This window comes from Peromyscus leucopus, chromosome 8b (genome assembly GCF_004664715.2).
Source record: "Peromyscus leucopus breed LL Stock chromosome 8b, UCI_PerLeu_2.1, whole genome shotgun sequence".
Taxonomy (NCBI): Eukaryota; Metazoa; Chordata; class Mammalia; order Rodentia; family Cricetidae; genus Peromyscus; species Peromyscus leucopus.
Genome location: NC_051086.1, coordinates 11,696,049 through 11,720,722, shown reverse-complemented (window position 1 = coordinate 11,720,722; position 24,674 = coordinate 11,696,049). Strand labels below are relative to the sequence as shown.

Below are 24,674 nucleotides of genomic sequence, written 5' to 3'. Positions count from 1 at the left end.
TTTACCACTGCATCAAAATGGTTTAAATGTGTTTGTGTTGTTGGGATATTTTGTGCCCCCACCCTTTTCCAGGGGAACTTTAATGTTTTGTGAGATGATTTTATTTGAAATTGCAGTTATCCTTGTTTCATACCTAGTAATTTAACAGTTGAAAAGGCTCCTTTTTTGTTCTTTGTAGATAATGTATGTGGTGTGAGTGAAAGCTTTTTTTTTTTTTTAAGTGTTTTGGGGTTGTATTCTTTTAGCACAAACTTATTCCTTGATAAAGAAGCTGGCTATAATTTTCAGAAATCACTGTTTCTTTTTCTTTAGTTGTTGGGTAATTGCTCTTTGTATACACTGTGAAAATGTCCGTATAGACCAGTGACAAAGCCCAGCAGATGCACTTGTAATTATCTGGAATTTAAGTAAATTTTGCATCTGATACACACAAAGCAAATGCTTTGTCCAAGCAGCCTCAGATACTGCCATGTGGATTGCTGTGAATACAATGAGGAGATTTTTAATGGAAAACAAATGGAACTATTAGTAAGTCTTTTTTTACTTGAAAAGGCACCAGCTTTAGGCGTAGCCTCCAACTCATTCATATTCATAGTTGGATCCATTCTAAATATGACCTTTAAAACTGAAAAAAACTTTAAATCTTTAAAACAAAATGTGATATATATATATATATATGTATACATATACATATATATATAAAATCAAAGCATCATCAGAGAATTCTTGAGAAGAAATAGTGAGATAAATATTTGTTCTATATTCCATTATTTTACTATTAAGGAGAACAATGAATTATTACAAGTTAAAAATGTAAAAGGAAATTTCATATTATAAATAAATCATGCCATAGATAAAAGATAATTACAGTGTTACTTTAACAACCTCAATTCACTAGGAAAACCTAAGAAAGAATATGTAATGGGTCCAAACTCTACTTCTTATTGTAAACAAAAGCGGTCTAGCCAGAGGAGCAGTTTCATGCAAAATCCTCTCTTCCCAACTTTGTTTGAGATCCAGCCTTCCGCTGTGTAGCTCTTCGTTGTTATCTGACTTACATAAGTGCGATCTTTGAAGGTTTAATCTTTTGCTCTGTGTTTATTCTTAGAAAATGTTAAATTCAAGGAGCTCCTGGATTCTCTTAAACGCTTAAGTCTTAAGTTTCAATGACTTTTGCTTTCCACAAGAAGGTTATTGATAATTGATCCCAAACACGTTTTATCTCACGTGATTCTGGGGAGCTGGAGAGCACCTCAAGCCACAGAGAGCTGGCCTCCCGGGCTGCTCCCTGTTTTCTTCTGAACTATGAGGAGACTTGGGAGCAGCAGAAGACAATCTCTAATTTTTTTTTTTTAAGAATCCAGAACCCCCAGAGGTTTTAAGGCTTGAGTCATTGTTTGAAAAGAAAAAAAAAAAATTTTTTTTGAGAAGAAATTTTGAAGGAGAGGGAGAACCTGACAGAAGGGTTTTTAAGCTCCAAATTAGAACGAGACAGATGTGCCAAGCCTAGAATACCGTGGCTCTGCAATCATGCCCCCACCTGAGGCACTTTCCAAACAAAATGCAGAATGGCTTTATCTAAGTATTTTTCACTAAATTGCCAAAGTGACAGAAATTCCTCAGCTCAAGCCTGCTGCGTGACTTGGGGTAGTTTATATTTCCTAGTGTCATTCATGGTCCCCCTTGCCTTCTTGCCCATCTCCCGCCCCCAATTCCACCATCTACTTCTCCATCTACCACAGGCTATCTTGGGATTTGGAGAAGAACCAGGTATTTTCCTTGGTATTTAAGAAAGTTGCTATTTTGAAATTCCCTTAGAGAGCTGTGGGCATTTTTATTTCAGTGTCTCTATGCATCTCTTTCTCTTTCTGAAGGAGAAACTGCTTACATAATAATACCCAGGAGCAGACCCTTGGGAATTGCGAAGCTATTTGATGGAGGTTCTGCAAGAAGAGAAATGCAAGAGCTCCCTTGTCCTGTGTGGCTTCCCACGGGGGTCTCAACTGGAGATATTTACACAATAGCAGATTCTCAGAAGGATAAATATATACAAATCCCTCTTTCCAATTGGGAAGAGCCAGTAGGAAACAGCACCTGGGAAGAGGAGAGCCCACTAATAGCTCAGCCCCACAGAGCTTCTTGAAGGAAAAGCTCCAGAGCCAGGCCCCAACTGTCAGCAGAGCCTGCCAGGGAGACAGATGCTGCCTTTGGAAGAGACTTTTCTTCAGTTAGATATTTTGTTCTTGTAGATGGCCAACCGTGACTCATGGGGGAAACCAGAGAGAGAGGGAGAGAGAGTGGAGAAAGGAAGAGTAAATTAATCTTTTCATTAAGCCCTCTTTAGGATTTAGCCATGGTTGTAAATGTCAAGCTGGGGAACTTGCCACAAACCAGGAGAGTTGTGAAGACAGGTACATGGTGGTAAGCTTATGCCAGGTGATAATAGCATCACGGTTAACCTGCTGATAAAATGATTGACACATTTTCCCAAGGATATCTGTGTAAAATAGGAGTGCAGGCATTGCCCAAGGATCCAGGCCCAGGAAGCAGGCTTCTAAGAGTGGACGCATCCTTAGCATTCTTTCCATGTCTTTCCATGTCTCTCTGTGTTTAATTTATGTTGTTGTTGTTGTTGTTGTTTTCAAGACAGGGTTTCTCTGTGTAGCTTTGGAACCTGTCCTGGAACTCACTCTGTAGACCAAGCTGGCCTCAAGCTTACAGAGATCTGCCTGCCCCTGCCTCCCAAGTGCTGGGATTAAAGATGTGTGCCACCACTGCCTGGCATCTCTCTCTCTCTCTTTCTCTGTTTATGTGTAACACTTGCACGTCAAAGATGACTTCTTTTCCCTCCAGTCACTCACCATGTGTACATGCATTTGCACAAGTGTGTGTGTGTGTGTGTGTGTGTGTGTGTGTGTATGTGTGTGTGTGTGACATATACATATATCACACCTACACAGCATGTCACCAGGAGGCAGGGTTGTTGCTGTACCCTGAAATATCAGCTTCTATCTGAATTTATTATTCGCTTCCACATCTAACTCTACAACTACATTCGGTGGGTTAGATAAAAGTGCAATATATCTGCTGTTGGAGAAAGAGTGAAATACAGTTTTTGTAACTCGTACCTATTGCTAGATTGTTGGTTTTCTTAAAATCTCAAAGAAGGGGCTAGTAGTATAGGTTATTCCTCAGATTCCTCCGTTTATCTTAAAAACAAGAACCCCATTTTCTTTCAAAAATAAATAAAATCACAGCACCATTTCCCTGATTCCTGTTGTTGGAGGAGAGGCAGTTGAGAACGTTAGGCTGTCTCAGGACTGAGTTATTTCATAAAACCTCCTGTGTAGGTCAGGCCTGGAATAAGATGTGTCTGAGTGCCTGCTGGCAGCTCCTATGCCAAACTCTCGACGTGACATTTTTCTGATAGAGTTCCAGTAGTGGTCCTTTTAGATCTGCACGTCTCCACAAGTTGGGATGGCAGCTAGCCAAAAGGTGTGTGTTTGTGGGGAAAGCAGGCTTTCACTCCCCCCCCCCTTTCTGTGTGTGTGTGTGTGTGTGTGTGTGTGTGTGTGTGTGTGTGTGATCTGAAGGGTACTCCAGGCATTGGAAACCACAGCTGTGGAGCCAATTTAGAGAGAGTAATTCACAATTGACTTATGGATGAGCTGGCTCGCCTTCTTGAGCCACGGTGCTTGTCTGGCCAGCATGGAACTATTTGAGATAAGGCTCTCCACTCCAACGTCTGCATGTCTTTCACTGTTTCTCATATCAAGTCAAGTGCTAAGCAACTGTCTGTCAATTTGTAGCAATGCCTTGAGGAACTTTGAATCATGAAACCCATGGTCCTATTGATCCTGCAGTGAAGGTGCTTGCATTTCTTCTGAGGCGTGTGTGTGTGTGTGTGTGTGTGTGTGTGTGTGTGTGTGTGTAAAATTTAACTGTTTCAGACACTTACTTGTGAATCTACCAAAAAAAAAAAAAAAAAAAAAAAGACAGATGATCCTCCTTCAACTGCCAGTGGCTCATTTCCTTTGTTTTTCACGGATTCAGTATGTGCTTGATAAACTCACATTGAGTGAACTCAGTATGATTTCCTTTTCCTTTGAGGATGTGTATGTGTGTGTGTGTGTGTGTGTGTGTGTGTGTGTGTGTGTGAATGACTTCAATCAGTTTTCTTTCTTTATTTTAACTCTTGTTTTTCTCTCATACATTACATCCTGACCAAAGTTGCCCCTCCTTCCACTCATTCCAGTCCCTCTCCCCACCTCCGTCTTCCCCAAATCAACTCCTCCTCTGCCCCCCCCCCAAAAAAAACCAGGCCTCCCAGGGATATCCAGCTAACACGGCCTAACAAGATACTGTAAGACTGACACAAACCCTCATATCAAGGCTGGACATGGCAACCCAGCAGGTGGACAAGGATCCCAAGTGCAGGGATAAAAGTCAGAGACATCCCCCAGTCCCATTATTGGGAGTCTTACAAGAACAGAAAGCTACACAACCATGAGGTATGTGCAGAGGAACTAGCTCAAAACAGCATAGGGCCTGTGTTTGTTACTTCAGTCTCTGTGAACCCCTATGAGTCCTACTTTAGCTGTATATCAATTTTCTTGATTTCATGCTATGTATTGGAATTTTATAATTGCACCCACTATTTCAGAAATAAGGAAATCACTTCCCTCTGAGCTCAAGAAGATCTTCTCAAAAGAATAGGCTTTGGGTTGAGTTTTGAAAATTTCATTCTTTTTCCTACTTTGTAGTTTCACAGAGAACATAATCTTAGAAGTTAGGAACACAGCTAATGCAATGAGTTTACTGTTAGAATTGATACCACATTTTATGTTTTAGTTCACTATAAAAGGCCACCCTGTGGGCCAGAACTGACCTGTTACCTATTTGTTGTATGGTTATCAATCAAGAACATTTTTAGAAACTAGTTTCAAATAATTGAAAGAATAATTCATGACACTTGACAATTGTGTTAAACTAAACAGTCTTCATCCACAAATAAATTATGATTAGATTACATCCATGCTCATCCAATTGTTACTTTACTAGGACATCAGGGAAGTCTATGAGTTAAGACAATAAACTGTTATTTGGGACTTAACAGAAAACCTTCACTCTCATTCACCAAAAGTATGCTTTGTGGTGCCTAGAAGGCAATGTGGCAAAGCCTGTATTCCACTCTCAGTGCTCATACATGCTGTTTTGTATGGCCTGCCTTTGGATGTTAAAGGCGATGTAGGAATGAGCATATGAAGTAAAGGAAGACTGTGTATTTGGACAAAACAATACTGTTCCTGAAGTTGATTTTATCGTAGGATGGATGTAACCCTCTGAGTTGGGAGGGAGACATATTCCTAGAAAAGGACTTCATGATTTGAGCTTCTTCTTCTTCTTCTTCTTCTTCTTCTTCTTCTTCTTCTTCTTCTTCTTCTTCTTTTTTTTTTTTTTGACATATGGGTGCAAATTGAGCTAGCTACCTCCACCCTTCTGAAAATACACATATAGCAGTTACTTATAAATTACTTGTCATTCAATCTGAATTTCCAAGGTATACAGTCTTAGTCTTTATTCATATGTCATCGGTGTTAATCTCCAGCTCCCATTTTCAGGGTACTTCTTTCCCATAGAAATCAGCTTCATTTATAGTTGATCCAGAAGCAAGCATCAGACACTAGATCCTCGTATGCCTGTGGTTAGAAAAAAGAAAAATGGAAGTGTGTCCTGTAATTTCACTTAGTAAGAAGCAGAAGTAAACCAAACCCCTTCAATATGAGTACATAACAGGTAACAACAAGAACCAATGATACATGTTGAATAACCATTCTAAGAATTTTAGAAGTACTCTCCTGTATTTCTTGGCAGGGGGTCTGCACTGGCTTTCTACTATGGTAACAAACACATGAGACAATCCACTTAAAAACACAAGAAGTTTGAGCTCATCACTAAAGATGATTCATTCCTTGATTAGTCAGCCTATTGCCCCTAGACCTGTGCTGGCACATCATAGTCAGAAATATAATCTTGAGGAAGCTCTTGTCTCATAGATAGCTAGAATAAAAAACTAAGAAGAAGAGGAAGCCATAGTCTTAAAATCCTCTTAAAGTCACTGCCCCCAGTGACCTTTCAATAGGGGCTTGGAAACAGGTCTTCACCAAATGTATGTTTGGGAGACACCTATCTAAACCATTGCAGAGTGCAAGAAAGTAATTTTCTTAACCCCATACTTTATAAGAGATTTAAATAAAGGCAAATAAATATTAAATCATTTATCTGGATATTTAAATGATGAAGTACAGAATGGATTCCAAGAATGTGTCAATGAAGTATTTTACTGGTCACTGTTCCATGGGTCCCACAGAAACACACACAGCATATTTTATATGTAAAAATGCTGGTGATAAGGCATGAGTGGATGCCCATTATTTTGAACTAAAATGTAAAAACTGGATCCAAATGAGGTAGATAATGGAGACAAAAAGAAAGAAGTTATATACTACATATCATATACAAATGAGAAAAAAACAGTAAAGCTAATAGGTCTGTGAAAGCAAAAAATATATCCATTTATCATTTTGAATGTTTCTGTCTGTTGTCAGTCACCCCACTGCTATTGCTTTGGGGCCCGTGGAAGCTCACCATGGTTGGGAGTATGTGGTATAGAAAGCCCTCAACCCATAGGTACAAAAAGAGAAGAGGAAGGACACAATGTCAGTGGGTAAGAGTGTCAGAATCAAATTTATCCAGTTAGTCATTGATTCATTCAACAAGCATTGAGAGGGATTCAAGAAGGGCAAGCTGGTGACCAATGGGTCATGAAGACCCTAGTGCTGGTGAGAAAAAAAATTTAAATTTTACTTTCAGCACAGAAAGAATTTACTGGAAGATTTTAGGCTAATACTGTAACAATGTTTTTAAAAGCTAATCACCTTCCTTTAAGTCTAAATTATAGTTCTATGAACTCGGCTTTAAAAGGACATCTATCAAACTTCTCCCTGCTATAACTAATGTGTAGGAAATTGCTGCAAGAACTTTGTTGAAATGGTACAGTGGGATATAACTGGTACAATGCTGTTTTTTCCAAGATCTATAAGACTGAGTACCTTTTTTTTTTTTTTCAACAAAGTGGAAAGGCCAACAAAGTTGAGAGGTTCAACAAAGTTGAAAAAAATAGATAGGCCTAAGATCTGAATATCTTCCATATATGTTTAGATATTGATATAAATTATTGATTGATTAGAGGCAAATAAAAATTAGAAAATTAAAGAAATACTAACACAGACTAACGTAATACTAAGAAGCCAATGTTTTGAGTGTAGCACTGTAGATCTATTTCAAAAAGTAGAATCATCTTTTTTAAGACTCCATATCAAAGCTTTGCAGATAAAGTAACTCTGTAGTTTGCTACTTTGCTTCAAAGTAAAATGGAAGTCAAGAAGATGATGTTATAGAGAAGACATGTCTGACCATGTTGAAAGTGTTTAATGAAGTATGGAATGTTCATCAGGCCATCACATTGCTAATATGTGCACTTCAATGTATGCATTATTTTGAAGATTGTTCCCCCCATGGTGTGTGTGTGTGCGTGTGTGTGTGTGTGTGTGTGTGTGTGTGTGTGTGTGTGTGTTTGAAGTTTTCCTTAACTTTACATTAAAAAATACATAGTGCATGGAGAATGGAGAATAAGATATCAAGAATATAAAGGACTCGTGGATTTCCAAAGGAGAGACAGTGAGGTTGAAAGGGGAAAGGCTTAGAAACCTTGAGATATATATGAGGGTTATTATTTTTTTCTGAGACAGAGTTTGTCTGTGTAACAGCCTAGGCTGTCTTTTGTAGACCAGGCTGGCCTCACACTCACAGAGATCCACCTGCCTCTGCTTCCCAAGTGCTGGGATTAAAGGCATATACCACTACTGCCCTGCAAGTTTTTTTTTTAAAGTTTATTATTTTATTTTATTTGTTTTGTTTATATATGTGTGTGTGTGTGTGTGTGTGTGTGTGTGTGTGTGTGTGTGCGCGTGCGTGCATACCATGGTGCTCATCTGCAGGCCAGAGGACAGCTTTTAGGAGTTACTTTTCTTCTTCCATCATGTAAGTCCAGTGATCAAACTTGGGCAATCATCCTTGTTAGAAAGTATCTTTACATACTGAGTTACCTCCCCAGGCCCATGGGAAACATTTTTGAGATGAAATCCACAGCTCTTACTGATATATTGGATGTAAATGTGAAGACTAGGTAGAAAACAAGGAGGGCCTCTAGGGAGGTGGCTTGAATATCGAGTGCACAGAGAGCCCATTTACAGAGAAGGAAGAGCTGTGGGAGGGCAAAGTCAGAACCACACCTACAAGTCAAGAGCATCCACTGTCGACAGATTGTCTGGGGGAAGAATTGTAGAGGACGAGTGGTGGAGGCAGAGAGTATGCAGGGCAAGGCCAGTGTGCCTATGGAAATGGGTGCTGAGCAGACTGATACCAGTTTTGAAAGCTAGAATATTGAGAGAGGATAGGGATGTCGCCACTTTCAGGGGGGGAGGAAGCAGGAAGGAAAGGAAGCAATACAAGAGGTTGTGAGGTACTTGTGGTAGATGACAGACAGGCTCTGGCAGAGCAAAACAAGTGTGGAACAGAAGGGTGAGAAGCCAAGTTGTGAGTGTGGAGTATAAGGGTGAGATTTATATAAAATCTTATTTGCAGTGTGGACAAAATTCTTAACTGAGTTGTAAGAAGATAAGAAGGAACAGGGATGGAGGTAGAAGATGGAACAATATTGGAACTTAGAGTACAGGCTTAGGAACGCAGGGCGGTGGGGGGGGAGGGCGGCAGTCAGGAGAGTGATGCCAGCAAAATGGGGCAGAAAAGAGTAAAGCAGGGCATCAAACCGGTGTCAGAGTCTGCAGATGCACATGTATGATTTGACAGTTAGGACATTGTTGTTGCATTTTAACAAGATCTGATTTCTAGAAGGTGCAGCTGGTTTGGGTTAATCCATTCAGAACATGGTCACAAGGAAGCTATACCATTTGCGCAAAGACTGTATATGAATTAGGCAGGTTATATCAGAAAATATTTTACCAAATATATACATGTTTGATTTGTTAGGACTCTCCCTCTCATACAATTAATACTCAGAAATTCTAATTTTATTTTCTCTCTCAATCTCATTATTTGCCAGAAGCTTTATATTATAAACCATTCATTAGAATTTAAAATTGAGGTTGTGTTTAAGAGAAATCTGTGGCTAGGCCCTTACGATGCAAAAACCCATCTTTAACTTTGCCATTTTTCTGTGTGTTTGTTGCTGAAAGGAAATCTTGACAAGACTGTAATCGGGAAAGTATTCTGTGTGAAGAAAATAATAGATGTTTGGATCTCAATACAGTCGCGCTTTTTGAGGATATCAAAATTGTTCTGATCTGACGTTTTAGCAAGGAACCAAGCAATAAAGGGGAGTAAACATTTCTGAAAACTCTAAAGCAATGCTTTCTCATACAATGTTATCTCACTAGCTTGTACAGAGCTTAATTTGAAGAATAAATAAATAGTGAATCTGAGATTGTCCATCAGATAAATGCTTTTTTGAACTACTAGTTTTACTTGTAGATATTTGCTTCCAAAATTTGATTGGGGTAGGGGTTGAAATAATTTTGGAATTCATTCACATAAAATTTCTCTGGTCACCAGACTCTTGAAGAAAAGCAAGTCACTATTTTTTTATTTCTATTTTGTTTTGTTTTGATTTGGGGGGGGGTTGTGTTTAAAAAAATCTCCCATAATTTCTATTTTTCTTGGTGCTAAACAAAAGTTTGTTCATTTAGTCACTACGTTGACTTATTTGTGAGATAATTAATTATTAGCAGAGAGACTTGATTTTTCTTTTGCAGAAGTGTAGAGATAAGAATATAAGCTACTGTAAAAGCTGTCTCCAAACTCTCCACCAGTTTCTAAACAGCCCTGATTTGATGAGAGACTCTCAAGCCTTAATGTTATAATTGTTAAGCTTTCAATGGAAAGAGTTTGACTTCCCTGTCTTTGTGGGTTAGCTTTGATTAAAATTACTGATGTTGGATAAAGGAAAAGAATTATGTCTTAATGCTAAAAGTACCTTGAGTTACTCTCTTTTTCTTAGCTCTGATGGGAAAAAAAAACCTCTCAAGGCATTCATATATCATGTTCTTATTCTCAATTGTGTGGACACTGATCTTGGCTCTTGATTCTTTGTGCACCAGGAGGTACATGACCTAGGGTCCTAACGGAGGTTTGATGGCAACTATGGGCTTCTGCCCCTAGACTCCATTGTGTGTAGAGAGTATTGTCCAGGACCGACCCAAATAGATTTTTTTTTTAATTGACAAAAACCAGGTTAATAGTTCTTCACTTTTGTACAGTCTTTGGCAAGGAGAATTAATCAAGTTTTAGTGTTTTCTGAGTCAAGCTGCAGAATGCTTCCTGTCACATTGCATTGTGGATACTGCTTTCTCTGTTAGCATGAGAACAGCCCATCGGATCAAAGAAATAATATCATCACATCGGTGGTGATGACTGTTTCATATAGAAAGTGCATAGGACAACCTTGTTGATAGCCGGACGTCAATTGTCCTTTATTTTATATAGACAGATCTCTTCGGAGTCTCCAAATGCTGGTTTTATGTTGCTTTCTCCTGCTCTTGCCTTTATGCATTCAGTGAGTCACTTACAGAAAGAGTTACTTGGTTGAGCTGATTTAATTCATATCATATAAAAATTCCTTTTGCACTTATACTAAATTGATTCTATTATTCACAGTAACTTTCTACCCTTCTTGTAACAGTAAAATGACAAGGGATATTTTTGGACAGTCTCTAGTTCATGTGAAAGAGAACTAGTAAAAATGGTCTTTTTCAGAAAAATATCACTGGAGAAACATAGCCATTTCAGAACTCTAAATCACTTAGGAGAACACTTAGTTTAACCCCATAAAGAATGAAGTTTAGTCTGAGAAAGGGAAGAATCTTGAACAACAAAAAAATCTATAAAACTTACACTTATCTAAAGGAAACAAATCATGTGCTGTTAGAGGAAATGTTCATTTTTTATTTTGAAGTAGAAAATTAGCACTATGTTCTAAAATCGTATACTGAGTAAATATATAGATACTGATGAGTTCAGGCATTCTGGAGTAAAATACATTTAAAGCATTCAAAATTTCTTAGTGATCAGCAATAAGAATGTCTTATTATTTCAGAGAGGACTGGCTTTCCTGTTGACTAAGAAGTCACTGGAAATGATCTGTCTCTCCCATTTAATGTCCCTGTATATAAAATATAGTTCAGTACAATGGATATGTTTAAAATTCATTTTGTTTGGTGGGCCCCCTCCCCCACAATAAACCCTCTAGGACTCATTTGAAAATCTGCTTTGAAGTTAATTTCATGAAGATTTTCCTGATTTGTACTCCTGCTGAATTATTGTTAAGCTAAAAGAAAAATACCTGAAAAACTCCAATCTTCAAAACGTACCATTTATTTCATCTTTTGTTTAAATTGGTTTACTTTAAACCATGCAAGTGATACCAAGTCCTTCAAGTTGCTAATAAATTAAACAGATGTGATAAAATCTCGCCATGAATTAATATAGGACACAGCAGAATTGCTGCTTAATAATCCAGGTGTCTTCACCCAAGAACACTTATTAAGATACCTATCACCTCATTAAAATGTCCCTACCAATAAAAACCTCTTCTTGAGTGTTCTTTCCCTTTCAAACTATAATTTGAATAATTGGGGGAAGGGTATTTCCATTATGCAAATGATTCCTGGTACTCCAGTCAGAGTTGCTTAATTGTCAGTGAATAGGTCAGTTTGTATTTCCTCATTAATATTTGAAGTTTTTGTAGAAACCACTTCATAGCACAAATGACAAGCTTCTATCTTGTAGCATTAGCTTAATTTATTGTGACCAGCAGATCAGGCTTACCTTCAACTCTCAGGTGTATGTGTCATTGACAATCACCACGCACCACCCATTGGTAAAGTAGAAGTTTAAATTTTGTATCTTAAAATTTTAAGAGCAGTCTAAAGGTACGTGTACTTCCAGGGAAAGAAAGATGATAAATCTGCATATGTCTCATTTCTGGAAACAGTAAAACTGAGTGACTATTGAATACTTATGTTGATGATCTTAGGAGAAAAACTCCTTGTTCAGATGGATGTAAATTGCTTCACACACACATGTTCACTATCAGATGGTTCATTATTCACATGGAGTGTGTCTAACGAGTGTTTTACCTCCTTATAAATACACTCAACTTTTAGGGCCTCTTACTTGCAGATTATCTAGAACACAGTGTTAATCCCAGCCATGATTCTGAGTCAATTCCTTTGCTCAGGAATTGTAATTCATTTTTAATATTAGCCTTAGGGGTAGAAACATGATTAGAAATGCAGAATAATGCCTTCATTCAAAACCAATTAAAACAACTTCTGGATTTTCCAACATAATGGGTAATTCACAGCTCTGCACTTTCCCATCACAATAGATCAAGTTTGATGTATTAGAAGATGACTTAAAGCTTAGTCACTGAAGTTTTTCTCAAGAAAACATTTGATTTTTTTTTTTTTTTTTTTTTTACTGATGGAGAATGTGCTTATTTCTGCATCAGAAGAAGGAGTACCAAACTGCATTATATTTTGGAAAAACACAGGTGTAGTTTTTGGTTCTGATCTTTATAAATGGAATGTTTTATTTAAACTGTACCTTACTGGCTTTAAGCTCGCCACTCATTATCCTTCAGTAAAGCCGCATTTTACAGAATAGAAAGCAACCATTCTGTAGAAAAGCTGTTTATCGGGGGCAACGTTAAGTAATTTGTTAGTTTTATTTCATGTGTGTGTGTGTGTGTGTGGTGGTGTGTGTGTGTGTGTGTGTGTGTTTGTGTGTGGCGGTGGGCGGTAGGGGTTGGTTGAAAGGAAGCTAGCAAAAGATGCCTTCCATCAATTTTTAATGTACTTGCCAGATCCACTGGCTTACTTCTGAGACATCTTTATGTATAAAATTAAGAGGGGAAATGTGCTCACCCAGTGACTAGGTATGTGGTTTATCATTTTGATACGAGTGGATTTGTTAGTGATGAAGCAAAACGTGATGCACCGAAAGATTTTTTAATGGCCTTTGAGTTTGCAGTGTGTGCATTCCAGGTAGTGTAACATGCTGGGTTTGAAGGGCCCTCCCTTGTTGAATGTCAAAGGAAAGTTTTTCCTCAGCTGTGCAGTGGGTTTGTGCAGGAGAAGCTGGAGAAAGAAGCCTGTCCCATGTACTTTAAGCAGAAATAAAAAGAATTCAGTCGAACTGTGTTGTTTACCTAGAGTTCACCTTTGAACTTACTTTTCCTTGCAGCCCCTTCCTTAAGATGTTTGGAATATCAAGTCAGCATAAATAAATGAATGAATGAATACATAAATGAATGAATGAATAAATAAATAAATTCTAAAGGTCAATAAAATATCTCCAAAGCAAGTCATTAAGAGAAAATAAATCAAGGGACAAGTTTTTGAACAAAACCAGAGACCTAAGAAGGAATTTTTAATAATTGTATTAGTCTTTTAGAAATCTGAGTCCCTTCACTACCTCACAGTTTCCAGGGCAATACAGTAATAGAGTATGGAATCTACAAGGGCTTTCCATTCTCTGTCTGTCTCTGTCTGTCTCTGTCTCTGTCTCTGTCTCTGTCTCTGTCTCTGTCTCTCTCTCTCTCTCTCTCTCTCTCTCTCTCTCTCTCTCTTCCTGCCTTCAGTGTGTAGGAGATTCCTAGGACGCTAAGAATAGTCTCTGGAGTCTAGGCATTGTGAGAGGAGATCTGCCTGCATTCCACTAGTTTATCAGTCAAGGGAATGCAGACTTTGGATGGAGATCCATCACAACTCCCTTTAGAGGCTCAGCTAACTTTTAGTCACAATGATGAACAAAGCGAAGGCTGTACCACCATCTTGGACATCTTGGACTTTTTATTTTTATTTGGCTCTTTCCATTTCTTGTGGTATAGAAGAGGAGATAATCTTGCTACAAATAATGCATGCTCTACTGAACTTTTAACTCTAGTATCTGAGGAGCTTTTTTTTTTTTTTCCATAAAAGAATCCTTTCTTATTTTGATGTCTGTAGATGTCACTGGTGACATCTGACAGCGAAGTCTTTGGGATAATTGTGACAGGACACAGCATGGAGGATGCAAATCCAGATCTTTGATCTTAAGCTAGCCTTCTCACCCCCAAAGGGTCTGTAACTTTGGGTCTCCCATCAAATATATCCTTGGAAACAACTTAGAAGCCCTGACATTGTCCACTCAAATCCTGGACATTCTGTCACCTCTTGATGTGATTTTTGCTGAAATGTAGTCACTAAACACCAGATACTTTTTAGGGAACTCACTTCGGTCAGCTCACTAGGAGAAGAGTTGAGTATTGTTTTCCATTATTAATCTGTCACACTCATTAAGAAATGAGGAGCCCGTGGCCTTCAGGGCAGGTTGTTTTGTCATTAAATGGGGTTACCTCCCCCTAAATGCTAAGGGATGATATTATTAGTCAGTAAAACAATGCAGAAAAGAAAAAGTATTTTGAAACAAGCCCTAGGCCTATAACCTAACCTCAACAATTAATAATATTCATTTATCCATTCTACCAGATCAGTGCATTTTCTGAACATGTGAGTGTATGTGTATACAGGAATAGATACATGATGTATTTAAATTTGTACAATAAATTTGTACCACTTATTTGTATGGGACTACACATTTCATTTTAAAACCTCACATTATATATTGCTTCTCTTTTAATTCAATAAAAATTTCAAAACCATTATTTAATGCCTGTGTAGTACATAATTCTTTTTGGCATATTTTAATTAATTTACTCATCCTATCACTATTGATGGCTTCTAGTTTTATAAGAAATGAAGATGCTTGTATTATGAATATTATTGTTGCAATGCCTTAACATACATGTTTCTACCTCTTGTGTTATTCTTCCATTGCCTAGAATCACTGTGCACACTTGTTGGTTTTCAGCTTAAAAATAGAGAAACTGTCCCAAAGGCATTTTCCCAGGTCACAGCTTAAAAGGAGAACTCTGTTAACTCAGGGGGACCATCTTACTCCAAGCTTTTCTGATATAAGAAAGAGAACTTGTGAAGCCACCCAGAATCTCTGTTCACTTTGTCATTATTGATCCCTTGTCCAGCATCCTATGGAGCCCTATATAAATAACCCAAACCTATGTAAATATGGAAAGGATATAAGGTGATAGGTTGGTATAGGCTTGTATAAATAAGACTCTGCCACTTGAGCCCACTCCCAAGTTGAAGGTCTTGTTTAAATAGTAACTCAAAGGCCTATTCTCCAATGTGCTTGTCCCAACACTTTGACAGTCCAAGTGACAGGCAAACCTATCTCTGGTCCAAACTTCCAACAGTGCACGATACATGACTGAACACTGGCACAGACACATATTCCCACCATTTATTTCTATGGCTTTGGTGTGCTCAGTCCCATCAGCCAGGATCTGGTTCCCCTGAAGATCCCTGTGGTCCAGCTGCCAGAACTTGTGCTAGAATCTCTCAGGCAGCCTGCAAAGGGGGACTAAAGTGTGCAGGGATCCTTGGGGGACAACACAGAATCTTATTTCATGTATCTCAGTTACCCACTGTGGATGCTGTGGACCTGCCTCCCTTCACTGCCTCTCCAACCTTCCTACATGGATTTCCCAAAGGCACTTCTCAATAAATCATTTTCATAGGAATCCCATATCAGGGCCCTTTCCTGCAACCACACAGTCTCATATGAGCTAGAATGTCATTGTTTCCTTCTCATGACACACCTTCCCACAGTTCAGTTTGTGTTCCTGCAACCTCTCCTCCAGTGTCCAAACTTCTATGTAGCCCCACATATGCATGTGTTTATCATTCTTTTAGGAGAAATTTTTTTCTCAAAGTCAGATTTTTGTGGCATATTCAATATCATTTTTAAATGCTAGATAAAAAGAAGTAGCCATAATCCATACTCCTTTCAGAAATGGACAGATGTGTCTGCTTTACCTACATTGTTAGCTTCACTATGGTTATTAGCCTTTGCAACATTTTTGTTTATGTATTTTTTTATTGTTTTGGAGATTTGAAAAAAAGTTTAAAAAAAGCTCAGGGTCTTTAGCATGATAATCATACAAAGTGCTCTCCTCTCAGCCCTTTTTAAAATTGTTCTTCCTTTGATGATTCAAAATATTTTTTACTATCATGGGTGTTTACCTCATTGCTAGAAGATCTGTCAACCCTACTTAGAATGCTCTGTTTGGCCATTTGTGATAAAGTTGTGACTAGGCTATTCATTTCATTTGTCCATTTTTTTTCTATTTGTGGGTGGCTTTTTTTTTCTAATGTAGTTGTAGGGTATGTTTTTATTAGGACATCTGACTTCTGTATCTGCATATGTACCAAAAGCTTTTTATTCCAGTTGTACTTAGTCTAGACTTTTGCAAATATTGTCACTGTCATCTAGGAGGACAGGCAGATAGAAGCACTGAGGTTGCTTCCAAGCAGCCCTGAGCAGCTTGGGCACTGGGCTGGTCCAAGCAGCTAGAAGTGTATTGTTGTACACATTTGTGAATCATACGCATCGTTCTTATTTGGGTCAATGTGCGCAACTTGAGTGAATGTAGCTGGTCCTATTTATAGGCCTCTGCTTTAGGGATCCCCACAACAAAGCTGTTAGCATTGAACCTGCAGGCTGTCCCACTTACAGTCCACATTCCACATAAAAGCATTTAAGGTGGAAATGGATCGGAAGCCTGGCTGTCCAAATGCATGGATAGGAAGCCCCTGTGAGAGGACAGTGAGGATGAACATCCCTTGGAAAACGTGAGAGGCTTGGCCTCCTCATGCCTTCCAGACCAGCTCATTTAGACCTTCAGCAGAGATGTGAGGTTCATAATCACAACTTAGTCTTGAATTACTTGTTGTGATGGTTTATATTGGTTATGTGATCACACACACACACACACACACACACACACACACACACACACACACTGCCATCAACCATCTTACTCCATTCTCTCCTGTAGTTCATCTGAGCAAAGAAATAACATTCTCCCTTCCACTTGTCCTGTTCACCTTTCTATCCTTTTCTAATCCATCCCCCACCATAGAACTATGCCTCTTGGCTAATATTTAATCATCACAAGTATAAAATATTTACTGCTCAAAATAAACTAATGACTGCACAATTAAAAACTTTTCATGAAGTGCACTTTCTTTTTCTTTTAGAGTAAGGTGTTACATGCCTAATTATGAATGTTTAAGCAGAGGATCCCCCCATCTAGTTTTTAGCTCTAGCAATAGAATAATTATATAGCATGGTCCCAGGTTTATGGAGATTATTTTTTTTAATCTCTGAATTCCTCAAAGCTTCTGTAGCCCTGGGGTTGTCAAACTTACTTCCTATTGATCTCTGCATTTCAACTCATGCACATTAAAAAAAAAAAATCCCCTGATCACAGGGAAGGAGTAACCTGATGATATATACGTTTCCTAATTAAAGCTTAAATCTCGTTCCCTGCAATTGCCCTTCTGAAATGTTGGAACCACAGAGTGAAATATTTTTAACTTTTTCCATCCATCACACTGGTTTTTAGGTTGCTGGTAATGTCAGCCAGAAAAGCATCTGAATTGGGAACATTTTTCATAGAGATTTCTACTACACTCCTTAAATGGGCAACATAGTATTAAAGATATCACTGGAATTTATCCCAAACTGTAATTGAATTTTTTATTGGTTTTAGAAGATAGTTCTTAGTGCCTCAGTTCAGACAGGAACCATAGCAAGTAAAGAATGTGACATAAGTTGTGGACAAAACCACTACATGCACTTTTACAAAGCAAATAAGAGGCGGGCCATGTGGCATTTTAATGGGCACCCTTTGGGTATTTGAAGGAGATGGCAATGCTGTGTTAGAGCAACAGAAGCTTACCTTTGGTGAGTAATTTCTTATTTCAAAAGATTAACAGGATGTCTTCCTTGGATACCTAATAAAGGTGCCTGTTTGGGCCACTTGTTGGTTATTTTGTTGAATCGAGCATTTGATTAGAGCTAATGGTTCTTACTATAAACATTATGCAAGTATTTCATGTTACTTTAAAATACCATGTATTTATTTTAGAGAACATACCCTCCTCTCCCGTGTGTGTGTGTGTGTGTGTGTGTGTGTGTGTGTGTGTGTGTGTGTGTTGTGTGCATCACTATGGTTTATTTTATATACTGGTCTTGAAATTCAGGGGTTGGAGGATCCTAGTCCTATGAAGAAGAGGAATTGAGGTCACCCAGAAGCCTTTCCTTCCTAGTAGAAATAATGTTATGTTGATTTCTTTGATGGTCTCACTGGTCAGATGACATGGATCATAATTTGTATCCTATAGAGAAATTGATGTTGTAGTATGTATATATGGCACAGCTGCTGGGGTGGGGGTGGTGTTGGCAGAACCCAGAGAGGTTCTACTGGCCTTTTCCCATCCCTTACTTTAAAGAAGCCCTGTAATACCCCTCATCAAATGAGAAAAGTGAAAAGTGGTCAGAGATGATGCAATTGTTAACTCTGCAGATGTTCACTGCCACAGTTCTCCATCTATATTGTTCATTGTCTGTGTCTACCTGTCATTTCAACATATATCTGTGAAATGCCTATAGTTCCACATCTCCTCACTCTTGGAGTTCATAGTCTAGGGAGGCTACAGATAATAAACATTCAGATTCCTTTTAAGGAAAATTATGTAGCCAGTAGCAATGTTTCAGAGACATTAAAACCACAATATGTCTGAGTAGTAGTGGAGGAGAAGGAATCCATTATAGTCAGGAGACAGCCTCCTAGGAACAGAGCCTGACCTGACATATAACTGACGAGAAAGAACCAAATGCAGGAATTCTGGAGGGAGTTTGTGGGCATGGGGACTCAAAGCAGCAGAGGATGTTTTGATAGTGTTTGCACTATACAAAGGTGACTGGCTGTTGTATTAGAGATGTGGATACATTGTCCCAGAAAATTAGAAGGACTTAGACTGTGTCTCTAGGAGTTCTGTATCTATCAGCATGTGTGTATATGGTTTGGGTTTTGTCTCTTTTTTTCTGAATGAAGTAACTTTATAGGCTATCAGTTACTTTAAGTAAATTAAAATTTTAATGCTGATCTGTTTGAGAAGCAGGAAAGAAAAGGCTGGAAGAAAGAGGAATATCATGGTGCATGGTGACATTATAGACAGGGGACATTTCCTAAGAAGCCAGACTAGATTATAGTACAAAGAGTCTATTGAATGGTGTTTGGGGTGGGGTGGGGTGGAATGTGGCTTTTTTTTTTTTTTTTTTTTTTTTTTTTTTTGGTTTTTCGAGACAGGGTTTCTCGTGTAGCTTTGCGCCTTTCCTGGAACTCGCTTTGGAGACCAGGCCGGCCTCGAACTCACAGAGACCCGCCTGCCTCTGCCTCCCGAGTGCTGGGATTAAAGGCATGTGCCACCACTGCCCAGTGGAACGTGTTGTATAACTTTCTATAACTATAATAATGTTAAAGAAAGGTTATTGAGATGTGTGAAGTAGAGACAATCTTACTTGAGCTCAAAATTAAAAGGAAAAAGTCAAGTTAGTTTTTTGACATTCGAAGCCCCCATTCACCCTCCTTCTATTATGACTTGAAAGATTTCTGATGTTGAATTTCAGTGACCCTGACTTCTCCAAAGACAATCCAGATATTTACTGTGAGTAAAGTCCTGTGGTATAATGTGTCAATAAGTGTCTTTAGGAAACATGCATTCCCCACCTTCTCCATCTCTTGCCATGATGTACAGCTCATTTCTTGGGAAGCAATGGTTCTGGTTGGATGGAAACCCAGCCACACTGAGAAGTACAGAGAGAGACTGGAGGGAAGTGGTACCCTTGACCCTGACCCAGAGACACTATATTTAGCTCTCTGTGTTTGATAGGATCGCGAATCTGAGACATTCTCTCGTGACGAGTGTGTGATAAAGTCTTTCACTGCAATGACACATGTAAGGAGATGGTGGCCAGGTTCTTGTGACAGTCCAGCTGGCTGTCACCCTGGCACACCTGGTCCTGTGAAAGGCAAGTGATGTTAGAGCCACTTGAAGTAGAATTAGTCCCTCGTCATCATCCATGGTCAAGATGAAAGCACATTTTTAAAGAAGCTCATTTTGTGAAGAGAATGACGTTAGCAAGACTTGGATCCTGGTGTTTGATGGATCAAAGAAGGTCAATGTCTTCTCCCAAATGATCATGAGCTCTATAAGGAGACCTAGATATATGTTTTGTGGGGCGTAAATTCCGTGGTTCTGATTGGTATAGTGTTAGATTCTTGCAAAGTATATTTTAAGTTTAAAATACAGGGGGGAAATGGTGATCTGCTTTTGGTTCTGAGGGGAGGAAATGAAAACTATGAACAAATCAGACAGCAAAACCACATGCACATTAAATGTGCTGCTGCGTCCACTCCTCACCGCCACCTTGCTCCCCATCATGTACTCCCTTTCTGCTTCCTCTAACGGTATCATAAAGACCTGAGCCTGTGAAGGAGTCCCGTTTAAGGATTGGGTAGATTCCTGTCTAACCAAGAGAGGGAAGAACAAGAAAAGGGATGTATTCAGAATCTTACTGGGCCCTCATCCCCTCTGACTCCACCCCATCTCTGATGAGGACTCTGTGAAGAGAGAAAATGCATATCCACTCACCACCCCATCACTCCACAGAGCCTGCTCCATAAAAGGCAGCACACAGAACAGGCACTCCAGTGGGAACAGAGGTGGCTTAATTCATCTGCCCTGACCAGGCGATTCTGAGAATTAAACCTGGTCCATTTCATTTCACTGAACATCTGAATATCCTCTTTTCTGAGACGATGTTCCTCAGACTCTAAGAGCTAACACCCACGACCAGGGGGGATGTGGAGCTCTGGCAATCTCAGAACTGACTTACATAGTCTGCCTCAAATAAATGCTCCTGCCATGTCAGCCTAAATGGATCCCCTTTTAGAAAGGATACACAAGAATTGTTACACTTTTGTCCCGTGGATTAGACTGTCTGCTAATAGGGTCTAAGATTTTTTTGTATAAGCCATTATAGAAATTTCCTCTGCTTTAACACAAGCCTTTCTTGGATGCAGCACGCTGTATTTAGTGAGAAGAGAGTTGAAGTACTTCCTAGCACACAGGAGGCTCTAAACCACCATTTTTAATTAACAAGTGAATGGCTAATTGATCCTATTGGTTTCCCATTACATTCTAAAAATCCAAATATTTTTGCTTGCAGACCTTTTTCTTGTAAAATGCAGCACTCGTCTGAAATGTGATGGCTGTGTGGGGGATAGTGATTCTTTTTTCAGTTTTGGCTTTGAGGAGGGACACTTTATGATCGTCTTTAGATTTTACTAGGCATAGTAAAAATTCTCTCCATAATGATAATTTTAGCATGTGGGGGTTTGGCTGAGGTTGCAATCTGGAAATCACATTTAACCAGCAGCACTTTTTCAGTAAAATGCAAATTCCTGAACACAGTTCTGTGATGTTTAGAAAATATTAGCATGCATTCCAGCATGACTGAAGGTCTTCATAATCATGGATCAGCTATAAAATAAATCAGAGGAGTTCATATACATTATTAGAGAATTTTAATTATATCAAATATATGATTGTGTGTGTGTGTGTGTGTGTGTGTGTGTGTGTGTACATGGGCATGAATGTTCATGTGAATGTGTGTGTACATAAAGGCCTGAGGTAACATTACATGTCATTTCTCAGGAACTGTCCCATTTATTAATTAAGACAGGATCTTTTGCTGTTCAGGAACTTGCTGCTAGACTGGCTGGCCAGTAAGCCCCAGTGATTGGTCTATCTCTGTTTATCCCAGTACCAGAATTATAGGCAGATACACCTATGCCTCACATTTTACATGAGTTCTAGGGGGTCAAATCATTAACTCATGCTTACATGGCAAACAATTTACCCAATGAGCCATCTTTTTAGCCTTGTATACATGACCTCTGGGAAGTGTCTAGACATGCTGTTTGGCCATCTTGGCATCTCACAATGCTGCCTCTCCTGGGTCTCTGTCTTCTGGGTTGAAAGTAAGGCTATACAACATGCTCTGCTGCTTCCCACTAGCTACATGGAGTCACTGAACTGCATGGATAAAATGGGAAATGCTTACCTCTGACGTCAGGTGATTTGCTGTCTCTAGTCCCAGGTGTTGGATCTTCAAAGTACTCATTCCAGTCACACTCAGAACATTTACTTTTCTGTCTTTTTCTGTGTGTCAGTTTCCTTTCTCTCCTCTGTAGTGACCAATCCTAAGAGGAGAACTGCAGAATTGGAGGAGTCTAGCATCTTCTGCCTCTGCTAGGGTGTCCTCAGTGTGCGTAGTCAGCCGTAGTGACCAGAGCCTCTTCCCGCTTTCTTCTGCCTTGTTTCTGTTTCAGTAGGAAAGGGATTGAACCCAAATCCGGAGAACTTCCCATCGTGAGAATAAAACGAAACTGAGCTCATGGACTGAATTTACCAAGTGACAGTTCTTCCCTCCCTAACTTTCAGGTTGAGTGAGTAGATACACTTAAGCTGCTCCCTTCTGACTAAGGAAGAAAATGCCGTGTGTGTGTGTGTGTGTGTGTGTGTGTGTGTGTGTGTGTGTGTGTGTGTCGTGTGTGTGTAGTGGAGAGTATTCAGTCTTGAAGAGGAGGGGATCCTGCAATATATGGCAACATGGGGGAACTTTGAGGTTTAACAAAATGGATTAAGGCAGTTACAGAAATGCAAATAATGTTTGCTAGCTGGTTTGACTTTTCTCCCTTCTTCTCACTCATCCTGCTTCTTATTTCCACTTGGTCCTCAGACTACTCTTTCTACTTTGCAAACAATTGGGGCAAACAAAGCATTTTATCTTTAGGTCTAGTTACAGAGATAGGGTGGCTGCTCACTCACAGTCTGTGCTCAGAGGGGATTTAAAGGAACTCAGCTGAGACTCAGGAAAAGGAGGAGAAGGTGCCTGGATTGGGGGTAAATATCACTGCCTTTTTTTTTTTTTTTTACCATGCAGTTTACTTAAGGCCTTTATATGCTCAATCCTAACTTCTTTTGATGCTGGAGCCATCCAGCCCAGATAGGATATCTCTGATCTTAAGTGTCAGGACTAAATCTGAATGAATGTATTAAAAATTAAGTTTTAAAATCATCTGTGTAACCCTGGACAGGAGATTGTGCCTTGGCCTTGGGTTCCCTATACCTAGGAAGAAAGGGGGAGCCACATGATTAGACTGTGGACACCAACAAGGCTCTGTGGTATAGAACTACTTCCTCAGCTCTGTCCCTCAGGGCTACAAGTTCCTACCAGCAATACATGAAAATGGCAGGGCTGCACCCTGAGAAACTTTTTCACAGTGGAGGGACTCATATGGGTTCAATGTGGTCAATCCCAAAAAGAGCTTGAGGTTGAGACTGTATAACCTCTGTGCATATTAAAACACACGTTCAATCCCAAACTTTTAAAATGGCTGAATTTCAAAACAAATGCAATTCCCATACTTGATATATTATAGCTCTGAGATTTTAACCATGGTTTTAAATGATTAAATTAGGTATTTCCTAGTATGTCATTTCAAGTTTATTCTCTGTAATATGGAGGCACGTAAATTTGTCTTTTGTGATTTCCTGCATCCTAGAAGCCCCTTCTCTCAAGTTAGGCTTACTCATACTTGTGAAAGTATCCTTCCCATTGTCATTGACATGGTAAGCCACTGGAAATTGAGGTGTATCAGTGGAACGGGACAGAGAAAACAACAAAGAGATTGGCCACTAGCAATTGGCCAACATATGGTTATTATTTTCTATACAGAAACAAAAACTGTGGGTGGAAAATAATATTGGAAAATCCTTTAAGGTTCTTAATCTGTTCATAATATATTCTTTCCTTAATTATGAAATGTGTGGGTAGATTAAAGGTATAACAATCCTCTCAATCACCTTCATTAACCTTAAATGAGTTCCACTGCATCTGAGGAGACGAGTGCAGTCAATTTCCTCTGAAATTATCTATCACAATCCCTGTCACTCCAAAAGTAAAACAAACCACAGTAAGGTTTTCCTTGCAGTGTGCCTTTGTTGCACCCACAACACAGAGGCAGGCACCCAGTCCTGCTCTTCAGACAACAATAAAGCTCATTATCAGATGGCTTAACAGCTAGAAGAACATCTTATTCCCATAAAAACTAAACTTTAGAAAAGAATAGGAAACACAAACCAGACATCACCTTTGGACTCATAGACTGAAGAAATTAATAACTTCTCATTCTCATCACACTATGACCATTGGCTTCCATTATGAACAATAAACCATGAGAAATAAAGAATTTAATTGTAGGCTGGTAACTGGCCATCCTTATGTCCATTTAGGGAATTAGAACCAGTATCCAATGATGACAGTGTGTGACTTTCTCAATGGGATCCCCAGAACTCCATGAGGCCTCATCACTGTAGAAATCTTAGCTTAGCAGAGGTGGGAGGGTAGATCAGACCACTGACCAACGTAAAAACGTGAAAGAAAATGTAAAGAGGATTTGATAATTTAGAAAAACTTTTGGTCCTGGGATTTAGACC

General features: G+C 39.1%; 1 protein-coding gene across 9 annotated transcripts in view; it reads left to right on the top strand.

Annotated features, from left to right (window-relative positions):
- The window catches only part of Tenm2 (teneurin transmembrane protein 2), a 1,236,692-nt gene that overhangs the window by 12,459 nt on the left and 1,199,559 nt on the right, over positions 1 to 24,674 (top strand). The gene's annotated exons all lie outside the window — the stretch shown is intronic.